This window comes from Pteropus alecto, unplaced genomic scaffold, assembly GCF_000325575.1.
Source record: "Pteropus alecto unplaced genomic scaffold, ASM32557v1 scaffold39, whole genome shotgun sequence".
Taxonomy (NCBI): Eukaryota; Metazoa; Chordata; class Mammalia; order Chiroptera; family Pteropodidae; genus Pteropus; species Pteropus alecto.
Window position 1 is genome coordinate 11383046 of NW_006443568.1, and position 6482 is coordinate 11389527.

Here is a 6482-nt window from a genome sequence, read left to right on the forward strand (position 1 = left end):
TAGAAATTAGAAAAAAAATCTTGGCAATGACACTTGAAGTAAGCCAGGACTTTAGGAATAGAGGTATGAGAAGGATGTATTGCAAGATGATGAAGCAGAAGGAACTAAAATGTTGACATAAATAGTAGTATATATACCAGCTATCCGTTACTGAACAGCTTCCATGTGTCCAGGTGCTAAGCCTTGGATAAGCAAAAAGGAACAAAGCAAGACCTTTCATAATTAGCAGTCGAGAGGTTTTAAATGTAATATAATATGACCCATATAAATCTAGGAGTATGTTAAGAGGTACAGAAGTAGTTTTAGGAAGGCATAATTCCCTGGATTGATCGTTGGTTCTGTTTATCTAGACTCAGACCTGAAGTGAAAGGAGTAGGAAATAGGGGTGCCTTCTACATTGGCAGAAATGGTTCAAAAACCTAAGCATGTGCCTAGTAGTAAGGAGAAAGAGCAGGAGTTTGGGGGTTTTTTCTTTGGTGTCTGTGTGATTCTCACCTATAACCATAAATTGATAATCTTTAGTGGAGGTGCAGGGTACTTGGTCTGATCCTCAGTTTTTAAAAAATGAATTATTTAATATACTCTAGGGCGTAACGTGTACACCCCATTGTTGAAAATTGTCAACTGCCGTACAAAGATTGGTTCATGTGAAACTCTTCAAAATAACTTCTTATGACAGTTATTTTCAGCTTCTTGGCTGTTCACAACCAAGAGAGTCTAATTGCTTTCCCCATTCCAGTAGATAAAATTGCAGGACAAAATTTTCATGAGTTGTATCAAACACGTTTTCACATGTATTGGGAATTTTTTTGTGTATTCTGCATAACAAATTACTCCCAAAACTTAGCGGTTTGGTTGGGTGGTTGGTTTGGTTTTTTAATGTAATTTAAAGTTTATTTTAGGGGATAGCTATAGACATCAATATTTATACTAAAACAAAAATACTAAAAATTATCTGGTGGCCTAACCTAAAGATGAGATACTGATAAAGGTAATCCCATGTTCATTGTAACATTTATACTTTTTGTTTTCAGTATAAATTATTTTGTGGCCACTCAGTGCAGAGCTGAAGCTGAGGCATTCTCGCGTTGATTACATTCCTAAGGTTCCTCTCCAGTATGGGTTCTCACATGAGTGAGGACATGAATCAAAGCTTTTCCGAAATTCACATACTTAACAGATTTTGCATCAAGTGAGGATTTTTATATATTTCCTAATGTAAGAGGCATCATTAAAGGCTTTTCCTCATTCACAAGTTTCTTTGCAGTGTGAGTTCTCAGAAATTTCTGAAGGAATGTAGGAAAATAGACTTTCTAACACTGATGACATTAAACAAGACTTTCCAGAATAAAATTTTCATGTCTCTTAAAAATTGAGAGAACATTTTAAGGCTTTCCCATAGATACTACATTCCAAGTATCTCACCATTATTTGCCCCGTGTGAACCCTTGTGCTATAAGGTTTTCCACATTCTTTACCTGGGTGCCAAAACTTAGTTTAAAACAAACATGTTTTATCTCATACAGTTACACAGGGTCAGGAATCCAAGAGTGTCTTATTTAGCTGAGTGATCTGGTTCAGGGTCTCCAGAAGGTTGCAGTCATCTGAAGGCTAACAGGTTGGAAGATTTGCTTCCAGTGCGGCTAATTCATGCCTTGTAATTAATGCTGGCATCAAAAGTAAACCTTAGTACCTAGCCAAGTGGACCTCTTCATTGGACTGAGTGGTCTCATGACATGCACATCTCCCACCCCAACCTGAGTGAATAATGTACGAAGCTTGCATTTCCACAGTGTCCCATTGATCACACAGGTCAACCCCATTCAACGTGAGAGCAAGAATACCAGGAAATTAGAATCATTGGGCTTACAATTTAGGATGAATTTAAGACCATTTCCTCTCCGATTGAACCAGATTTATAAAGCTGGCTCTTGACATGCAAACTTGAAAATGTTTGTTTATGGTTCCTAGTACATTTTATTACTCTACAATGATTTCTCCAAGTGTATTGACCTAAATGTAAATGTTTAGTATGTGCATAGCATTTTTGAAGAATTGAGTTGGCAGGCATTTTTCTAAGGTTCATAGGCTGCTTAATATCTACACTGAGGTGAGTTCTAGTATGTTTTAAGTGTACATAAGGTGTTCAATAAATATTTGTTCAACTAACTGACTGTGGATTCTTTAACTCTTCTTTTGGGCTTATTTTATAATGTAAAGGCAGGAATTAGGGATTGATTTGGAGGCAGAGAAAGGAGAGATCAGGCATGACCACTAGGTTTCTAGTTAGATTATCTCTAGAAGGTAGCTATTTACTGAGTTAAGGAATGTAGGAGCAGGCCTGGGATCCAGAGGGGCGACTAAGGAATTTTATCATAATTAATTTGATGTGTCCCTTGAGATTTCAAAAACTCAAATTTGGAACTCTTATCTACATGTAGTCTGAAGCTCAAGTGAGAGGTCGAAGCTGTAGATAAACCTCCGGGAGAAGAGGGAAACGGGAGCAACAAGTGTTTCAAGAAGGGGGAACGGTCAGCTACCAAATGCAGGAGAGTATGAGAAGGATGAGTGATACATGTCCACAAAAATTGGCAATATCATGTCAGGAATAGCAGTGGGGTCGCGGGAGGGGCGCAGCAAATTGTCTTGAATAAGCGAGCTATAAAATACAGAGTAGTGTAGACTACTCAAGCTAGCTGAAAAGGGAATGGGATGAGGGTTTTTTTTTTTTGGTAACGATTGGGAAGGCCATTTGAAAACAGGTTAAAAATAGGGGATGATGACTGCTAAACCAAGGTTTCAGAGAAGATGGGAGTGAATGAATGGGAGACCTTGATGAAGCAGTGGACCTTGGACAATGAGACATCTCATCCTCTAAGACTGGAGGTAAGAATACATAAGTTTGCAAGATGAGAAGGGAGTTTCGAGTGCTCACCTTATTTGAAATGTGCTTTAAATACGGAATTTTTCAAGAATAGTGATTTCACTCTGTCTTTAAAGTCCACAAGAAAAATACAGTATTAATTGTTGGTACCTTGTGTCAGGAAGCCTTGTTCAGCAGACTAAAATTACATTCCTTTATACTCATAAGACTGGCTAGCTGTGGCATGCCCCGTAACCCCACTGGACCTCAGCGGTCTCATTTCTTAAAAACTGTACTGGGTGCTCTTTGAAATTCTGGCTAGCTCCTTGATGCTGTGACTAATCCATCTAAATCACATTTCTGAGTGAATGTGCTGCAGTTCAATTTGGCTCACTGTTTCAAATGATACCTTTAAATGTAGTATTAGTTATCCATTTTGGAAGATACATTAATTTCAAGAAACATCATTCTGAGCTCTGCTATGTAACTAGCCAAATAACCTGTTTGAGCTGGTTTCCATGTAAAATGTGAAAGGGCAGTACTTACCTTATCTAATTTTCATAACCAGTCTTATGTATGTGAAACATTCATAGTGCTAGAATCACAGCAAGAATTCAATAAATGGTAGGTCTAGAATCCTGTAATCATTATCTTTGTGCCAGTTGTGTCCAAAAATTCAGAACTCCAGATTTTAAGAAGCTACTCAGGCATAGGCACTTAGATTGTATATTATGTTGTTCCCCAGCAGGGTCTGGGGCAGCATCCATAGTCAAACATTAATATTTCTATGGGAAAAACGTTAAAAACTACAAGTAGCCTCTTGTCAGTTCAGGTTTTGCCTCCAAGTGAATTTTGTATCAATCCTTTTTTTATAACTTGGGTGGGGGGAGGGTTGGGGATTGCGAATAAGTATTATGGACCTGTACTAATTAATCAGCATATAATTATTAAGCCCTATCTTGTGTCCAGGTCTGTCTAGTACTGTGGATATTATAAGCCAAGAAAAAGCCTTGGTGACTATCCTCCCTCTGCTCTGTTGTTTGGACCAGTCTAGAACCCCCTTGTTCAGAGTGGAAAGAAGGGCATGGGATAACTCAATTGATAACCAGGCAAAAGACTTGAAGTCATGAGTCAGCACACCATACAAAGACATCCAGTGATTCCTAAACGTGAAAAAGTGCTCAGCTTCATTTGTAATCAGGGAAATGTATATCAAAACCACAATGAAATGCCACTCTGATAAGTAATGGAGACAAAATTGAAGGCTGCTGTTGGCAAGTGTTGGTAAGGACATGGAGCAATGGGAACTCATACACTGCTGGTGGCAGAGTAAATTAGAACCACTTTAGAAAGCAGTTTGTCTTACCTAGTAAATTTGAAGAAATACGCATATGCTCTATATACAGTCTTGCCACTCCTTAAACTTACACCCTAGAGAAACGCATGTATGCATTGAGAGATGTTTATACACAAGAATGTTATAGAAGAGAGAACACTGGTGACTTCATGAGTGTTTATAATTGTTCATTAATTATGTTAAGTGCACTTGTCTATTGACACTATGTTTCACAATCAAAAAGGTTTTTTAAAAAGTATGGGACCAGATCTGTGTCTAAACTTTGTGATCTTGAGCAAAATGATTAACATCCCTGCAGGACTGAAAAGGTTATTGAGGCAACCTATCATAGCTAATGGTGCTGATGATATAATACAATAACATCTTTTCATGTACCAGGCATTGTGCATGGCACTTTAAATAAGTGATCTAATTTAATCCTTATCCCAGTACGATTGTTGTTTCTATTTTTCCTTTTTTTAATTTGTTTTTTTTTTTTAAATCTACCCCTGCCCCTTCCACTCCTGACCTACAGATGTTGCCATCTCCCCTTAAGAGCTGAATCTCTGAAGGCAGGGCGTCTCCTCCCACACACGGAGCACACCTCAGGGCCTGGCGCACCCACGGGGCCTGGTGCACACTCAGGGTATGGGCTGGGGCTCCGCTGGGGCTCAAATCCAAGACCTCCTGCATGTAAAGCAGAACATGCTAACCACTACTCTATGGAACTACCACTCCCCCCCTTTTTTTTAAATAAAAGCCCCAGGTAGGTTGTATCAGGAGACGGGCTTATTCATAATGCCCAACTCACCAAATTTACTTCTTTATAAAATTTATAACATTCAATTCAACAGTTTTAATAGCTTTTAAAACTATTTTAGCCAATTTTATTTGACCAGCTTTCATTTTAATCAGCTTTTAAAGGCATGTTCCTTTTGTTTCTGCCGTAACTCCTTGCTGTTCATGGCTGCTGCTGTACCTCTAAGGGAGTTCTGTCTGTCCAAGGAAGAAGGAAGGAGAGTTAAGCCTGGGCTGCTGATCCCAGAGATGGATGTTTACTAGAAGATAAGAAAATATTAGATCCAACAACTACTCTATAAAATATGATAAGCAGACGACATATAAATAAAGCAGATTCAAAGGGAGTGATTTCCCAAAATCACACAATTAGTAAACTGACAGCATATACCAAAACCTGAGCTTTTTCATTTAAAGTATCATTTCTTTTGTGGGCATTCCTATTTTAATTAGAAAACTGTGAGAACGAAGAATCTTAAGAGACCCTAAAAAAGGAATTGTTTAAAGGTAGATTTCCGATGACATGACTAAAATGACTACAATATATTGCAAAATGGTTACCACTAAAGCCTTAGCTAACACTCCATCGCATAATTACTATTTCATGGGCCTTTTGATAATGAGCAAGCCCTTGTGAGAACTTATGTTCAAAACAACTAGGAATGCAAGGGATGTAAAGAAATTGGAGTATGGCGACAAGTTCTTCTGGCTCCAAGTCCTGTGCTCTTCCTACCATTCCAAAAGTTTTTTATAATGTTTATTCAATAAGAATAGTGAAAAGACTCAGACAATCTTCCTCAAAGGAGAGGAAAACATGAGTTGATAGGAAAGATGACATGAGACTATTTCCTGATCTGACCACCAGGTGACAGTCTTTTCACAGATAATAGGTCTTGGTTGCTTTCTAAACTAGAGCTGCTATGGGTGTGCATGGTATGCTTATGAAATTGTTAGTTTGCAGAAAATTTGTCTTCAAATTTCAAATATATTTTTTGAGGTTTTGTTTTTACTTTGACACTGTTTGAACTCTATGTGTAAAGGAATGTGAGCATCAGCTTTGAGTTTCCAACTAAATATTACATTAGCCCCAGGACTTGAGTAATAGGCCCTAACATTCCAAAACTATCAGCTTTAGCTTAAGTTTTTAGGATATTGGACTTCTTGGATAAAAAGGCACTTGTTTAATTCTACCCTACACTTTATAGATGTTTATTTTACATATATATACTTGTTAGGATAACAATAGCCAATTCCAAAACATCAAGTGATATTAGTGATTCAGTATTTTTTAAAAAAATTCTTTTGGTTTCCTTTTGACACCAAGATATCGTTCAGTAATTTCAACCTAGTTCAGTCAAAATCAGCTTTATTTAAACAGCTCTCAAGGACAGAGGTGAGAAAGAAAGGGAATTAAGTTAGAGAGGACATTGAAAATACGGTTATTTTCTTCCGTCTCTTTTTTTTCCTTTTTTATCTTTCTCCCTC